We start from the raw sequence: 18,633 nt of genomic DNA, 5'->3' as shown, positions 1-18,633 counted from the left end.
ACTATTGTAAGTTAAATGTACACAAGTTTGCAATATCGTATTCCCTAGGTAATCATTTTGATAGTCATAACATAAGCTATTTTTCTCTCTAATTTTACTATATCAGCACATATGAAAAATTATAGTTAAAAATCCTAATTAAAATAGTGAAGAAAGGTAATTTTTCCTTAAGTTGTTTATAATAAAAATTATAATGCAAAATTAGAGTAAAAATCCACACAAATCACTGAATATTCCACTGAGTGATGAGATTTTTAAACGTGTTTGAATTAGCTATTATCTGCCTCTCTCTCCAAAATATGTGAAAATGAATTAGTGTTAAGATTTTTAATTCTCTTCCAATTCTTTAGATCAATGAAACTTCCCCGGAAAAGCATAGGATTAAAAAAAAGAAACAAGAATTGGAGCAAAATACTTACTAAATTTATTGAATTAATCCTACCTAAATTCAGATTACTGTGAGCAGTATACTTACATCACAAAAACAGCATGGTTTTTTCCGGTTCCATCAAAACCTGAAACACTCTAGATTCTAGAATCTGTAAACAGAATAAAGCCTAAGATGTTGTATTTTCAAAGCAAAACTTGGCCAAAGTTACTCAAAATTTTTTGAGAAAATTTTGAACTGAAATTTACATATAGAGAAAGAGAATGAGAGAGGGTTAGAGATAATGATTTGATCAGCTATTAGGCAACCAAATCATTGCTTTCTGTATCAAGCTAATTTTGGTCACATAATTGTGACTTAAGAACTCAATGTGAATAAAGCTAAGTTATACTGGTGATAGCAGTTGTTGGTAATCATTTAAGTAAAAGTCATTGGGTTGCTAATTGTCACTCACATTTCCTGGGCATTAGCTTATTTATGAAATATTTCAAGAACATTTTTAATCTCATGTATTTGATTGCAAACAAAATGGCAGCAATGAAAGTACTGGCAAGAAAAGATGAATAGTTATAGGAAAAAAGAGATTAAAAAGTTAATGGTGACCAAAGGGAAAATATTATACATTCATACGTATTGAAATAATTATATACTGAACAATAAGAAAAGTTCTGAAGGACAAAGAGCAAATTCTGCAACATACGAAGTGTTGATCCTATGCAGTGTTCAATGGACCCTCAGCAAATACGAGGAAAGTAATTCATCAAATGTGAACTCTTTCCAGTATGTGTTTAGAACCAGGATCAATATCAGATGCCTACTAGACAAACAGTGATGCAGGAAAAAGCTAGGGCTTGTTCTATTTAAAGACCAAAGATGGCTAAAGTCTACATGTCTTTATGTTCATGAAGTGAATTTGCAAAGATTTCTTTCCCTCCTCTTGAAGGAAAGATCAGATTTCAGAGCCATTCATAAGTGCATTATTTTCCTACTTAACTGGATAGGAATGGCTGCCAAAAGGAAAGTTGGGAGGAGAGAGAATCTTGTTAAAAGGAAAACCATGAATCAGTATGAATAACTCCTATGCAAATTTGCTTGAAAATAGGGGCAATCAGAGTGAAGGCCTGAACAGTGCTCTGCCAGTCTGGCACTGAGAGAAAGACCTCTCAGAAGACAGCAAAGGGAATTTCTATACCAGAGACAGAGCTTTACCACCTTTGCCTACTTTGACAGATTTCACAGCATTAAATTCTGTGGTTCTATTTCTGAACCCTTTTTTACCCTGTTCTTCAATTTTCTTTTCCTTCACGGGAATGGAAGAAAAGGGAATAGTAATATAAAATACCCTATAATTCTAAACATGCTGTGGTAGCTGTTCTGTTTTCTCCAATTTGTTAAAGACTAATAAAAAGGAAAAACAGGCACTTTGTTTTAGAATCATTGATGAAATGTTAATGCTGATTAGTGTGTCACAAGAAGACTGTATTTTTAACTAATCACGTATGCTGCTTAATTTATGATGGGAGAGCTTGAAGGGAGCCAAGTAATTAATGAGTCTTGGAAATGTTTAACTAAAATTTTAATCAACATAAAAGGTGCATAAAAACACAATTATTTTAGTCAAATACGATTCTATCAAGTATATCAGCTATGAGAAGAAAAAGCATGCAAAATAAACACACACACGTACACACCACCATTAGCTGATTTATAATATGTCACCTATCCACTTTCTCAAACTTGATTAGTAATAAATGAAAATTTTCTTTCCATTTCAAGCCATGGAAGCATGTTGATATACATGAAGTCATTACTTTCTTCCTTTCAATCTGATTAAACTGTTCAGTACATGAAAAGGCATAACCCCAAGAGTTTATTTGCTATCCCACCACAGCAATAAATATCATACACATTATAAATATCATTTTTTATTATAGAATAGTGTAAATCAGCATAATCAACAAAGGATAGATAGAAAGAAATGATAACCTTAAAACCAACCTCCAAAATACGCTATTATTATTGTTCTTAAAGGCAGGAAAATAGATATTTTAATAAGCTACACACACTTTCATTTGTGAAGGGAAATAAACATATCATATTCATTTCTCCAGTAAGAATGGAAGGGAGAGGAGCACATTAGTCTTTACATGAAGAAACTGCACTGTGTTTGGTTTAATGTGATGGGCTCTGGTATCAGCCTGCCCAGCTCACATTTTGGACCTTCTGCTTACAAACCTTGTGACTTTGGTGAGTTTCCTAAACTCAATGTCTTCATCTGTTGAATGGGAAAACACTATGCCTACATTATAGGGTCGTTATAAGGATTGAATGGTTTATTTTATGAAAACAACATAGTAAGCATTCTATGTTATATATTAAATAAATAATGATTTACTTCTCCACTATTTCTTCCACTGTTGAAATAGATTTCTGTTTGATTTGAGAATATATTCTATTTCTGTGAACTAATATTTGCTAAGAATCATTTTTAGAAGTGTATCCCAGAAGAGAAGTCAAGAACTCATAATTTCAAATCAATATGTTTTTTTTCTACATGCATTATTGTTTTTCTGGTCAATGAGGCGTCTTATAGCCTAGAGCAGTGGTTTTCTAAGCATAGCTCAGCACATACTGCAGCAGAATTAGTAGATGCAATTATGAAACATTTAGACACTTTGACCTACACTATATCTACCACATCAGGGAGCCGGGATTTTTTGAAATGCCAGTGTAACATACAAATGTATGCCATTTAGATTCATTTTTAAGGAGAGTTGCTTAAGAGTAACCTTCTTGAAGGAGGTTCCTATAATATGATAAATGACAACAAACTTCCATTACAAGAAATTTTTTCAATTTAAAACTTTTCTTTCCAATTATTTTCTCTTTAAAAAAGTTTGAAGCAATAAAGTTAGTCTCATACTAAGAAACTTAATGGATCTTCCATGCATAGAGAGTTAATAAGATATTTTTATTCTGATTTAAAAGCCCTCCAAATCTTGCACAAACATACTTTTCCAAATATATACTCCCACTGTCTCACATGCAACACCATTAAACTAGACCATTCTAAGTTCTTTATACCCATCTTTGATAATACTACTTCTCTGCTTTTACTTAGTATATTTCCATAGCCCAATATGCTCTTTTCAATCTCAGTGTGTCCAAAGTCTACCTGCATTTCACGACCTTATTCAAATACTATCTCCTTCATGAAAGCTTGAGATTCTCACATCTGGAAATAATTACTATTTCTTCTGAATGTCCACATTAATTTATTATTCTCTTCAATAGATCTACTTTCAACTTTATCTTCTAGTTAATTGTATACATATACAATTTCTCCCATTAAACTTTGTACTCACTGAAGGCAGGAATTGTGATTAATGTCTGTATTTCAAATATTACTTAGAATAGTGTCTTTCTAATAGTAGGCATTCACAATTACTATAGACTAAATGTATAAATGGAAATAAGGTTAATGTAAATACCATCTATACATGACTTCGTTCAATCACTTACATAGTCATTCATTGATAAGATTCATTTATGCCCATTTTACTTCGTTTAGGATATGAGATTAATATCACTATCAAGTGAATTAACATATTCACTGAATATGGATTTATTTTTCCAAATATCAAACGAATCTTTCTCTGTCATTAGTTTTAGGTGCCTATGCCATACAATAAAAATGCATGTGAATTTTCACATCTGATTTTTCAAGAGACTAAAAGTCAGTCACATTTTCACATTCTAATTCCTGCAAACAAGGAAAGCATAACGAGAAATCTGAATTACTATAGTTTTCGCCTCTGGAGATTACACAAAGGCCGATTATGTACTACACACATCCAAAGAATATAATAATCATGTTCAATACTTAGTTTAGTTACTAATTCAAATCGGATCTGGAAACAAAGTAGGAGAAATAATACATCTTACTAATAGGATTCAATTCAAATTTTCTGACCTAACATTTGCAAATTATCACATCCCATTACTACAACGAAAACCAAAGGAGAAGTAACAGCAATTTAAAAAATTAAGCCAGATTTATGGATCACTACTGTTTCAATTTTCCTTAATTATGATATGTAATGCACAAGTCACTGTTCTCTGAGGATTTTCATATATCTTACAATATTTATAAATATTTCCATTTCACCAATTGAGCAACTGAAGTATGAATGATTAGCTGGAGATAAGGCTCTCCCTTCTGATAAGGATATTGAGTCAGTGGTCTTAACTGTAACTAGTCATATACGACAGATGTACTTTTAAGGCATCATTATCTTCAAATCTTTCTGTTACTTCTCACATGTAGGATATTATAAGAGGAAAACACACAGCATAATAATGTATACAGTTTATTGAAATTATTTACCACTATGAAATTTTCCAAACATATGAAAAATGAAATAAAAACCCAAGTGTATCTGCATATGCATTTTCAGTCTCTCTTTTGTTAGAATGGGAATGAAAGAAAGACTAAAGCCACTAGAGCTATTATCTAGGACTTAGTAATTTTTATAAAGGAAACCTAAAGAAGAACTATTTCAAAATCAGTAAAGTAAAAGAAGAATCAATAAAAGAGAAATATATTTGTTGATTCTAAAATATTCAGCTAAAAAAACAGTGGGAGGGGGCTTTGTATGTAGAGCTAGTGTCAGTATAGGAAACTCTACCTAAATCATATTTTGAAATAATCTATACTCTATATGGAATTATCTTTGAACCTCAGCCTGAGAAATTTGAAAATAATTTATTCTTAAATTTTCTTTTTTTCCTTAAAGATAGGCACCTGAGCTAACATCTTTTGCCATCTTCCTTTTTTTTTTTCTCCTTCTTCTCCCCGAAGCCCTCCAGTACGTAGTTGTATCCTCCAGTTGTAGGTCCTTCTGTCTCTGCTGTGTGGGACGCCACCTCAGCACGGCTTGATGAGTGTTGCTAGATCCTTGTCCGGGATCTGAACCAGCGAAACCCTGGGCCGTGGAAGCCAAGCGTGTGAATGTAACCACTCAGCCATGGAGCCAGCCCCTGTTCTTAAAGTTTCTTTACAGTTTTATTGTTTATTATAATAAAATGTCTTGAAAATAAATAAGTTGGGCCAGCGCCGTGGCCGAGTGGTTAAGTTCCCATGCTCCGCTGCAGTGGCCCAGGGTTTCGCTTGTTCGGATCCTGGGCACAGACATGGCACCGCTCATCAGGCCACGTTGAGGTGGCGTCCCACATGCCACAGCTAGAAGAACCTGCAACTAAGATATACAACTATGTGCCAGGGGATTTGGGGAGACAAAGCAGAAAAGAAAAAGGAAAGAAATAAGCGTGCTTTGATTTTTAAAAAATATATACACATATATATAGGTATATAGATTCTGGTGATGGGAATATTTAGGAAAATTAAATATCTAGGTGGTACAGAATTATATTAATCTATGTAGAATTTTAATATTATGCCATGTTAAATTTCAAATACATAATATTTTATATTGCATTCATATTTCTAAATATGAACTTGACTATCTAACTGGAGATAGTCAGACAGTTTGAATCTCAGTTCCACCATTAACTATAATACTGAAAAGTTACTTAGTTTCCTTGTGCTTGTTTTCTTAGCTTCAAATAAAGATTCCACTTGGGATGCTGGAGAATTAAATAAGTACTGAATGTAATGTGCCCGGAATATACTAAATACTCAATAACCGTTAGTCATAAATAATGACTTTTCAAGGTCAACAGCCATATAGAATGGATATATAACAAAAGTATATTTAAATATTTTATACAATATGCAGGTATTTGAAATATAGTATTATTCATTATCTTCACAGGTAGAAAAAATAAAAAGCTTCTTGTAAATGTTTGCAGTAACTTTTTCTAACAATTTATGTTTATTTGATATCTTGGAATTAGTTAATTAAACTAAGTGTATGTTTCTTTCATTGTCTGTAATAGAAATGGTGGAAGAGGTGATTGTGTGTGTTTGTGTGTGTGTATGTATGCATGCATGAGTGTGTGTGTGTGTTTTTGAGGTGAAAGAAAGGAAATGGAGGATTAGGTTACTCCACAGTGATTTTTATTGCAGATAGTATTTTTCATGATCCTGATCTCAGATTTCATATGTAACCATTTTCACAATAATTATACTGTGAGAAATCATCAATTTTGCTATCAGTATCGTATATTCTGTTGTGATAAAACATCCATAAACACTGGAAATAAACATAAACGTTTACTATAGATTTCCACATGGTCACTACACTTGCGTTTACTTATTACAAATATCTCCACAATGCTGTACCATATCACTATATTTTAACATTTTGAGATTTATGCTCACTTGTTAACAAACCAACAATTACCAATAAGAGATGTACTGCAAGCCCAAACCCATCAAGACTAAATAAAGTGAAGCCTAAAAACTAGGATTGTTTGTGAGGCAGATTTTAAGTGGGGGACAGATCCAGCCGTTAGAGATTCATCATTATATTTCTACTTATGCAATTTTCTTGTTTTTGTTTTTAGGTTTGTCCAATGTTTGTATGTTTGTTTTTATGTTGTTTATGCATAGGTATTAACACTGTGCCACTGTAAATCATAGGTATTTACCTATATCACTGCAGATCTAAATATGTAATGTTATCATTCTTTCAAAGGACTTTCAATTTGCTCTCACTAACGTATTTTTGATATACAGGTTTATTGAACATATAGCAGGTAAATTAGTAATGCTTCCTCAGCATTATCTTGTGCTATTTTTAAAATTATTTACCTTACTCTACTCTTCATACAAAAATTCCATTCAAATATATCACAAAAGAGCAGATTAACAGAGGAGATGGAAAAGAAAGGCTATTAATCAATCTATCTAGCCTATATAGCTATAAATCATGACTTTCAGAAAAGATAGATAAACTTTGCAACCTCAGACACAAAATGACACATTTAATGGGTACAAGAAAACTTCAGCGACAGCTACAGAAATGGGGCACATTTAAAAACATGATGCATCCAGAGAGCTAAGTTTCTTAAGCTTTGAAATGTGGACCTGAAAACATTATGAAATATAAGAAGGAATAAAACTGAGAACAAAAGCTGATGAGGATATATTATAAACAAACTCAGGTTGGGTCTGCAGAGATAAGTGACAGAATATAATTGATATTCAATAATTATGCAGTTGGCTAAATAGAATATGCCTGTTACTGGAGGAATGAAGCATGTGAACACAAAAGATGATGGAGTGACAGGTAGACAGACTGAGACAAATAGATAAAGAGCACAATTCATACGCGTTCCTACATAGAGCAGGAGTATTTGAAAAGTTTAGTCTTTTTTAAGAATAAATCATCTGTGTTGATTTCTGAATTATCTTTTGAAAACTAATATAGTGGTTAGTATAATGCTTCTGAAGCAAAATTGCCTGTGTTCAAATTCTGATTTCTTTATTTGCTGTTGTATGTAAGTTGTATGTAAGTAACTTCAATTCTTTATACGTCAATTTCCTGCTCAGTAAAGGAGGAATGGTAAAAATGATGGTGGTGTTCATTCAGTGCTCAGAGCAGTTCTAGGTATTTTGTAAGCACACCACAGATGTTGGCTATTTTATTGATTACCAATTGCTGTAAAGAAATAGCTGCCAAATCTGGTGTCTTAGAACAATGATTTACTACCTCTCACAATTATAAGCGTTGGCTACGTGATTCTTCTGCTGGTCTTGACTGGATTTACTCATGTGGATACATTCATCTCACAAACTGCTGGGCCTGGGCTTGTCTCAGATGGCCTCATTCTCAGGTTTCCTCAGAGTATGATGGTCTCAGGGTTCCAAGAGGGTAGGAGAGGAAGCCATGGGTCTTTAGATGCCTTGGTTACACAATTTAAACATCACTTCTGTGGAATTCTACCAGTCAATGAAAGTCACAAACTGGTCCAGATTCAAGGGTTGAAGAAAGAGACTATCCCTTGATGGAAGAAGCTTTAAGAATTTGTGGCCATGATTTTATACCCTACCATAGCTATCATTTTTATTTTGGGTACTGGAAGCTTAAACAGAAATCCCTATAGCTGCATGTAGAAAGAATGAAACAAACTCTTTACCCAGGTCTCTAAAAAATTTATAACAATAAGTGCCATCTTAAGAATATAAAACTATACTTAATAGCTATAGTCTATAAGAAAATAATGTTTTTAATATTTCGCCAAGAAGTCAGTGTATGGTAGTATACAGAGGTAAGTGTCAGTCTATATTTTTATTGTTAAGGTTGTAACTAATGTTTAGTCTGGTCTCTGACCCAAAGAAATCACACCGTGAATGCTAACAATTTATATTTGCAACTAAATGAAACAGTATTGATAACATTGTTTTTCTTTTTTAACGAGGATAAGATCTGTCTGCCACTTACAATATACGTGCTCTTGTGTGATACACATTTGCTCATTCTATATCCCAGCAGCCTTCTCATTCGAAAGCCATTCAACATGGATGACTCTTCACTTGAGCATCTAATAGTGAAATTCACAGGATTAAACCTTATGAAATCTCCCTCTTATAATCTTATGTTCGGCATGGAATTCGGCTTCCAGTGATATGAGTAAAGTAAATCCTTTTGTATAAGCTGGATTTTAGTTATTTAATATGTCACAGTCGTGAGTTTGAAACAATTGTACAGAAGTTATGAGAAACAGCATTGCTATTAACAAAGAATCTTCAAAGTAATAGGAAGCTCTTTAAATCAGTATTTGCAGTATTACAAAGGAAGAACACCAAAGAAATCAACAAGGTTAAATGTGAAGAGCACTGGATAGAGATTCCAAATATCTGTACTGCAGCGACAGACCTTCCAATGATTGAGCAGCCTTTGACAATTACCTCATTTTCTACTGTCCTCATTAAATATAAATTCATTCAGATATTGTCAAAAAACTCATTGTCTACAATATAAATCATATACAAATCTTTATGGAGTTTTTCTTCTGTCATTTAGTTATTCATTTTGCACAAACATATTTCTCTTGGCACAGGTAGGAATATGATTGAGATTTAATATTTTGCCAGACAATGGATGCTTACATGCATAGAGATCCTGAGCAAGATTAAAAAAGCTATAGTCACAACTCTTAAATGTAGACATCAAAGACGATATAGCAACTTAGTGAAAAATTGTTTCCTGACTCTTAAATTTAAAATCTCTAAATTTTTTTCACTAATTAAGGTTAAGTAAATGATTTGCTATTCGATTTGTTTACTTATACCAAAAAAACCCCACACTCATTAAGACTTGAACAATACAAAATGTAGTTTTACTCAGAGACCTCATAAAGCTTTGTCTTTCACCTACTCTAAGAAGAACAAAATTGTAGTTGTAGAGTATCAAGAAAAACATGAAAGAAACTCCAGGCATATACTTAATAAAGTAATCACTTGTTGTAAGGGTACAGTGTAGGAGTTCTGCAAATGTGCATTGATTGGGACTCAATTTTATTCATTATAAGTAACTAAGTTTCAAAACTCATCAGTATTCCCATGTGTAGATCATTTTCTACAAAAAAAAATTCTATTCAGAACCAATTTAAAATGACTGGCATGCCTAGAAATTAAAAAACAAAGAGAAGACGATATGTGAGATCTGCCTTCAGGAACTGATAAAGCAAGACAAAGGACAATCAGGCACTTTTATTTTAAGACACTCAATTAACCTAACCTAAATAGATAATAATTTACACCATCTTACAAAGAATTAAAAAGCCAAAAGCTCTGATAGTTTTACCTAATAATGATTTTGATATAACAACTTATGAAATAATTAAATTGTAATATTGAATGTAGTGTACACATGATAAAGTACAACAGTATTTGAACAGGAAATCAGGCAAGAGTATTTAAAATGTAGAAATTATGACGAAGGAGGAATGTTAGCAAAATTAGGATAATTCCATCTCAAAAAAACAAATTGTTTTTGGGTGCCTGAAGAGCCAAGAAGAATTGGTGTTAGTATTTAGAGGCAATCAATTTTCTATTAATAAAATGACATTTAAAAAAGAATTTCTGATTTTGAAAATTAATAACATTTCAATGAATTATATTCATTTATTTTATCATTTAAAAATATTTATGAACACCTGTTATATGTTAAAACCATACTAGTCAGTGATGATTCAGTCATGAATAAAACATGCGTCATCTCTGCCCTCAAGGAGCTTATAGCACAGTGGGAGTGATAAATAAGAAAGCAAATTATAACATACTTGTGTGAGAGTGATGACAGTTCCAGAACACTGAAGTGAGACACCTATCTCCGACTTGATGATTCAAAGACAGCTTCCTGAAAGAAGTCATCTTAGCTGGGAGATGAAGATGGAGTAGGAGCTAACCAAACAAAAAGTGGAGGTAATAGGAGGCTAGGGGATGTCTCCCACGTGGGCTCCCGTACTGTTAGACTATGTAAAGACGTCTTTTAATGTGAGATCAGCACATGATTTGAGAATTAGGAAGAAGTAACTATTTTGCTTGATAAAATAACATAATATAACTTGGAATTTTCTAAGACAGTTATCTAATTGTTAAAAAATTATCTTTCAAGAATTTTGGTCATTCGTTCATTCATTCATTCTTCCAACAAATAATCATCAATTCTTTCTATGTGCAAGTAGATTTCTTGGCAAGAAATTATAGTAAAATTCCTGCATTTAATCGAACTTACATTCTCAGGGTGAGACAAAAAAGATATACAAACTAAGTAAATTATATAGTGTTCGAAAGTGATATGTGCTGTGGAAAATACATAAAATTGATAAGTGGGATAAGAAAGGCCAGGATGAGGGAGGTTTGTGTGTGTGTGTGTTGGGTGTTGGGGGTGGCGGGCACGCACGTCTGCATGTGCATGAGCATATGCATACAATTTTAAATAGGATGGTCAGGAAACACTTTTGAAAAGATATTTGAGCAAAAGACATTTATGAAGCCAAGGTAGGAAGATACGTGGATATTTGGGGAAAGATGTTTGTGGGCAGAAGTAACTGCAAGTATAAAAGTCCTGAGACTGGTACAGCTGGGAAGTTCAATGCTTAGCAAGGAGGCAAGTGTACATGGCAAAGTGAGTGAGTGAGAAAGTAATGGGAGATGTCAGCCAAAGAAGTGAGAAAGGTCCAGATCCTGTAGGTCCATGTCTTTTACTCTGAGCAAGATGGGGAGTCATTCGAGGATTTTGAGCAGGAATGTGACATCATTTGACATATTTTAAGAGATCCCCTTTCTATGTGGAAAATAAACTGTAGAGGTCCAAAACAGAAAACAAGGGGATTAATTAGGAGAGCGTTGTAATAATTTAGTTACAACCTAATGGTGGTTTGGATCAAAGCATTAGCAATGGAATGGGTGAGAAATAACTGAATTATAGATTCATTTAGGTATAAAATAGTTAGGATTTAGTGATGGTTGGATGTGGGATGTGAGTGGGGAAAAGCATCAAAAAGGACTCCAAGATTACAGTAACTCAAACAGTACCTGGTAATATCTGATTGTAAACATAGACTCTTTGTCTAGGTTGTTTCTTTTCCTTAAGCTCTTAGGTGACAGCAGTCCTGTTATTAAAGTTAGATGTTTAGTCAGGATGGAAGCATCCTTTCCATAGCACTTCCCGTTCCTTCTAAGCAAGCCACCCCAGTGTACTTAAGCCTATAATTGTCCACATTAATTCCCCACATATTTCCTACATCCAGGAACAGAAAGCAGAAATGAGACACACAAAAGCAACAGCCCCTTCATGACAAATGGGACAAATAACATAGTTATTTAAAAATATATAAAAGAGGTGGTAAAAAGCAATGCACAATTGGACTCTCCCATTTGTTTACCAACATTTCCCAACAGACAACATCCATAAAAAACCAAAATATAAAGAGATTAATTTGTCTTCCACTCAGTAGGATGAGCAAGGGAAAGATGGTGGGATGCTAGCCAATCAGAACAGTATATATGAAGGCCAGAAAGCAAAAGAGAGTTTGCATGCTCAGAATAAACCATCAGAGAATAAATCATCAGGGTGACTGCCAAGTCTTGAGGTGACTGGCCCTTTGACTTGTTTCTGCTAGTAGAAAGCAATGAATGTGATAATGTGATATTTTTCTTGGAAACCTGACTTCAACAAAGAGACAGACTGCAGGTTGAATCAGCAGATAAGGAGATTATCCTGGGTTACCTGGGTAGATCCAATGTAATCGTAAACTTACATAAAACTGAAGAGGGAGACAGGAGAAGTCAGGGTAAGGCAATGCAAAAAGGACTTGAGCTACCATTGATGCATTTGAAGTTGGAAAGAGGATCCTACTAGCTAAAGAATGCAGGCATCCTCTAGAAGGTTTAAAGACAAGGAAATCAGTTCTTTTCTAGAGCCACAAAAAAGGAGCACGGCCTGGCAGACACGCTTTGATTTAGCTCAATAAGACCCTTGTTGGACTCTAACTTACAGAACTTTATGATAATACTTTTATGTTGGTCAAGCCATTAAATTTGTGTTAATTTTTTTACAACAGCCGTAGGAAACTAATACAGTCACCTAACCAAACTCCAGCTACCTGTATATGGATGAGTGAGAAAGCTGGGGCAGGAGAGAACATCTAGCATACATGTGAATCATGAGCAAAGATAAATAGTTATTATTTTAGGTCACTGAGTTTTGGAGTGGTTTGCTACAGAGTTCATAGCCAAGCATGCTTATGGAATGAAACATCATAACTTTTTCTTTCTAAGTGAGAAGAAAAAAGGCCAGAACTTTGAGGAATAAAAAATGTACAAATTAGTAGGATGAATAAAATAATTTAGAAAATAAACTGCAAAAAATAGCCAAAGAAGAAATTTTGAAAAAGAGGAGGGCTGGGATTTTACTCATGAAGACATTTAAATGCTAATAGACAACCTTTCACAAAACATTTATGGATTAGAACAAAGAATACCGCACATGGGCACCAAACAAGCTGAGTTCTAGTCCCCAAATCCATGCCATCTATCCTCTGTTGTGCTACAGTGTCAGAATTTTGATGGGATTGACTCTACATCTGGGTCCTTGGGAGGACCTTGGGGAGGTCCATGGGATATGAGTCAGCTGGTTTATTCCTACGCCCTCATCACAGTGATAGGTTCAATGGTATGCACTCTCCCAAACTGGACTTTGTAAGTGAAATTATAGTTGATATATGGAGGAAGAGATTTTTTTCTCTCCTTCTGGTATAATGTGCTGTACGCCTATAAGGTCTAGAATTACTACAACCATTTTGCCATCATGGGAGAATTCCATCTTGAGTCAAAGAAGACCCAGAAGAGGACCAAGCTGTACAAATCTCAAATGGAGCCAGATCTATGATCAAACTGTTCCTGAAACTGGTACCTTTCAATAATAAAATCTATTCTCTGTATTATTTAAGTACATTCTAGTTGAATTTATGTTACCTTCAGCTTCTTGGCTGCTGTAGAGTCAGAAACCCATGAAGTTAAATCTCTAGTCTGCTAATTGTGGGCAAAATAAGGATACAATTTACATACTTCAATGAGTTGGTGTGAGGAGTAAATAAAATAATGAATGATCCTTTTTATTATTGTATTTTAGAAAATATCATGTAAGAAAAAAATGACAGTTTAGGAGAATTAAAAACACAAGAGCAGGGTTGAATTGGATGAAATCTGAGTTATCTTTAGTTTCTCAGAACACAAGGCCTGGATTGGATGCAGGTGAGGAATGTAAGGGCTATTTAACAGCTATTTGGGAAAAAGGACAAGATTCAGGGATAAAGGCAAATTTTGTCTCTATTTCCAATTTCACCAAAAATAATTTAGATATCTTGATGAGAAATTTAGTTAGCATATCTCTATAAAATTAGAACAAATTGGCACAGGGTGATGCACGTTTTTACTATAATCATAATTATCATTTTTGTCAGCATCTTTAAAATAAGTTTAAAGAGTATTTAATCAAGAATTTTAAGATGGATTCTGATTAAATATGAAAAAACTATTCACATTACTGAGACAAAAAATAAAATAAAATAAAATGAGGGAGGATTGTTGTTAAACCAGAGTCCAGTTGCACCATTTATGTGATTTCCTAACAAATTAAACAATAGTTGTTTTCCAAGGCAAAATAGTTAGTTCTTAGAAAAGGTTATACAATTTTGAGCCCAAGAACCTCATCTCACGTGGACGTAACTGGAGAAGCCTATCAGGGATTTTCGAAACACATAATAATAGAACGCTTATTTTCTCTGCTGTCTTGTAATAACCAAGTTCCTGAATATTCTCTCTCTCCATTAAAGGCAGCACAGTGACACAGAGTGTCAGATTTTTTCTTTAAAGGAGATAAAGTAATGGGAGGGCTAGAAATAATGACAGTGCTTTAAAAAGTACAGACAAAGTCAGACTACATGACATTAAGGAACACAGTCCCTAACAAATATGTAAGTGTGTGATTTCACAGTTTTAGGGGCAAGACACTAATGTTTCCAGTCCTAATTCCTAGAAAAATAGGCGCAAATTCCATGAACAGCTGAATGTCTAGCGTCCCTCTGAGAGTACTAATATCAGCACGTTAAAATGTTAAACATTATTCATCCAATCTTTGAATCCTTTTATTCTCATACACAAATTTTAATTGTCTAAAGGGGACAAAAACAAAAATAAATAAAGCACTAAACTACCAACACTCCCATCACTACCATTGTAACTTAAAAACACTACAAATTTACTCTTTAGAAACAAAGTTTGTTTATTGTTTCTGAAATGGAAGTACTTCCTTATATCTATAGCATATCTAGGATTAAGTCTAAGTACTAACAAGGGAGGCGTTAATATGAGTAGACTGTTGATAACAGGAATTATAACCTAAAAGACTAATAATTTATAGGATAATGAGAGTTTTCATCTTCAAGTGTCATTTACTGTTTTATTAGGGAAAAAATATAGATTATTTAAAAAAATAGATACAGATTCTCTAAATGTCTGTACTTTAAATAGGTAAACATAACTAAAGCAAAGAAACTGCACTGTTGGAATAACACTGTATTTGTATTTGGTTCATACCACAAGTCTAAAGGAAATCATTGCTTGAGTCAGAATTTAAACACTAATTTGCAATATAGGTCTTATCCTCAGGCCTTCTAGGCTTGAAGATTAAATAAACTAGCCTCTCTTTTCCTACTAATGGAGGAAAATTTGTAAAAAGTAAGATCAAAAAGCCAGCATTTAAAGTATATTTTGTTTAATGGGAAAAAATTTCACATCTTCAAAAAAATTCCTCAAGCTAGATGCTTGGGTGTTTTTCTTTTTTTTTTTTTGAGGAAGACTAGCCCTGAGCTAACATCTGCCACTCCTCCTCTTTTTGCTGAGGAAGACTGGCCCTGAGTTAACATCTGTGCCCATCTTCTTCTACTTTATATGTGGCAAGCTTACCACAGCATGGCTTGCCAAGTGGAGCCGTGTTCGCACCTGGGATCTGAACCTGTGAACCCTAGATGGCCAAAGCAGAATGTGTGCACTTAACTGCTTCGCCACCAGGCCAGCCCCTAGATGCTTGTTTTGATAAAAAAGATACTGGTGTCTTTGTGCCAAGCTACAAAATAGGTAATTTATTCTGACTGTATTTCAATAATGTGTCAAACGGACTGTCAATTATTAGTAAAATTAGATATAACAGAGTAAATGAAAATGCTCCCAATACTCATACAATCTTAAGATATTTCTTTTCTTATTTCATTTTGTATATATCATTCAACAATAGGTCATTATCAGTAAAGATTGATTATGCCAGTATTGATGTTTACCAAACAAGCCATGCCCATTTAAATAGACATAAGGGTGGTTACAAATTGGTTTAACATCTATATTTAATAAACGAAACTGTTTATCATGACTAAGTGGATTCGAATGAATGCCTCTATTAACATGTACATATGATAAAGGAAGCAAAATAGAGAGAAAAAAATGATAATGTGAAGTCAACAAGTCAATCCCTATCATCATTCAAAGATAATGAATTTGATGCTGTTGCTGCTGAACTTAATACCCAAACTGTCATTAATTCCTTTCTAATTGTTTTACTTTATTAGACTTTATTCTTCAATTCTTTAATTCTTCAGTGAGAAAATAAAATCCTTTAAGGATGGAGCATGCCTTCAACTATTTTTGTATCTTTCAGAACGCTCAGTAGAGTATAATGAATTCAGGAGGTGCTGAATAAATACTTGGTGTTGAATGCATGGCAACCAATTTCAGGAAAATCACATGAACAAGTCATTTTAATAGGCTATGCAAAAAAAAAGTTTCAGTATTCTAAGTAAACTTCATTTAGAACCTAATAGAGGACTCATACACATGCTTGACTTAAATATGACTTTGCATCTGTGGTTTCCCTATTATACTACATCTAAAGAGCACACTAAAAAGATTTACATGACACCAGGCCATTGGGAATACTTTGAGAACTTTGTTCTCAAGGACTAGTAATAAAGGGCAACGGCACTTCAGAGCGAGGTTTTAAACAAATTGATATTCTATGCATATCAATTTACAATATGCATCTTTACGCAAAGAAGTTCATAGCATACATGCCAATGAGATGAATGATTGAATAGTTCAACTGCTGAGATGCTCTGATTCTGAGCTGAGCCACAAGAATGTTTGATGGTTCACACAGGAAATGGATCCTTGACCATGTTTCTGTTGAACAGGGAATCAATCTGAAACCAGAACTGACACAAAAGGGCAGAGTGTAAAACTAGCTTCCAGGTGAGCAGTGGGAAGAACAGAGTACCCAGGTTAGAGGGAAAGAGAATAATATTAACAAAATCATTGCTGATGTAAAAACAGACTGTCAGTAGGTATTTTGTGGAAAGCTTTTGGAAAAGCAACATCAAACAAACATGATTAAAAGTTGTCACCATTTCCCTAGAGCAGAAGGATAGGAAAGAAATATCAGAATGTCCTGCAAGTGCAATTTTTCTCAAAATGTGGGTCAAACACACCTTGCAGCAGAATCACTGGCGGTGAGTGTGTGTGTGTGTGTGTGTGTGTGTGTGTGTGTGTGTTAAAACATGAGATTCTTGGAAATACTGAATCACAAATTCAGAGTGTGGAGTCCATGAGTAAGTAATTCTTAAACACATTGAAGATTAAAAACAGCATGCATTGCCCTTAAACAGCACAGTCACCATTATACAAAAATCCTGTCTAGAATGGGTTCAGTAACTCTCAGTGAATCCTTTTGTCAAGATTACAGTGTCGAAAGAAGAGAGATTAAGAAAGTAGGAAGGCCAGCTAAGCAGCAGACTTTAAATAATAAAGTTTTGTTTCAGAGATCTGAAAAACCTAATTTCTATATATGTAATTCCTATGAATTACAATTAAGGCTCTGTGTCTGGATCTTTAAAAAAAAAAAAAGGCTAAACCCAACATAAGCAAGGAAACAAAAATTTGGCACAGAATTATGTGAAGACCTCCAAAAATCTTTAAAACACATTACATATCAACATCGCTACCAGTGACTGGAATTATAACACTGATTTGAATAATAGAGAAACCATCAAACTCATTCATTTATGAAGTACTTTACCAAACACAGGTGCCAGGCACTGTTGTGACCCCCAGGGAAAGATACCAGAAAAACAGACAAGAGAGCAAATAGTGATAGTGCCTTGTGCTCCAGGTTATGTTAGAGAAGCAGGCCCCAACTGGAGAGCAGAGAAAGCTTTCTCAAGGAAGCAGCAATTAAGGTGGATCTGAAGACCGAGCTATCTAGGACAATGACTTAAGAAATAGGCTTCAGGTAGAGGAAATAGCATGAGCAATATTCACTAGTGATTCAGAGAATATTGGCTCCGGAGTCAGAATGCCTTGGTTTTGATTCCTATTCCCTCACTTACTAGATTTGTGACCTTGGGCAAATCACGTCACATCTTTAAACTTCAGTTTCTTCATCCTAAAAATGGGAATAATAATAATATTATGTCATGAGGACATTGCTAGGATCAAATAAGAAAACGTAAATAAAGTTCTTCATATTGCAATGTGCATGCAATAAATGCTGAAATATGCTGGCCACCATTGTCTCTGGCATTGTTACCACAATAGGTAGAAGGGAGAAATAGAGGGAAAAGAAGATCCTGAAGTGCCTTTTTAGACACCGGATGAGTCTCTAGCAAGATTCGAAAGTCATTGAACCAAATAAGGGTTTGATGGCTTCTAAAAATATTCCACC

At 34.0% G+C, this 18,633-nt stretch overlaps 1 protein-coding gene across 12 annotated transcripts in view; it reads right to left on the bottom strand.

Moving 5' to 3' along the window:
• Nucleotides 1-18,633, bottom strand: part of EPHA5 (EPH receptor A5) — a 326,925-nt gene that overhangs the window by 125,404 nt on the left and 182,888 nt on the right. Inside the window, exons 6-7 of one of the 12 annotated variants that reach the window (XR_011502214.1) lie at nucleotides 18,299-18,354; nucleotides 17,047-17,128 (exon numbers count right to left, since the gene is read on the bottom strand). The exons of 10 other annotated variants lie outside the window; for them this stretch is intronic. The gene's annotated coding sequence lies outside the window, so the exon portion shown is untranslated. Of the gene's footprint in view, nucleotides 1-17,046; nucleotides 17,129-18,298; nucleotides 18,355-18,633 lie in introns of those variants that run through there. One more of the 12 variants, XR_011502213.1, reaches the window with a different exon arrangement.

Source organism: Equus asinus, chromosome 3, assembly GCF_041296235.1.
Source record: "Equus asinus isolate D_3611 breed Donkey chromosome 3, EquAss-T2T_v2, whole genome shotgun sequence".
Classification (NCBI taxonomy): Eukaryota; Metazoa; Chordata; class Mammalia; order Perissodactyla; family Equidae; genus Equus; species Equus asinus.
Note: the sequence above shows the minus strand (reverse complement) of the source record. Positions and strands in the feature narration are given on the sequence as shown.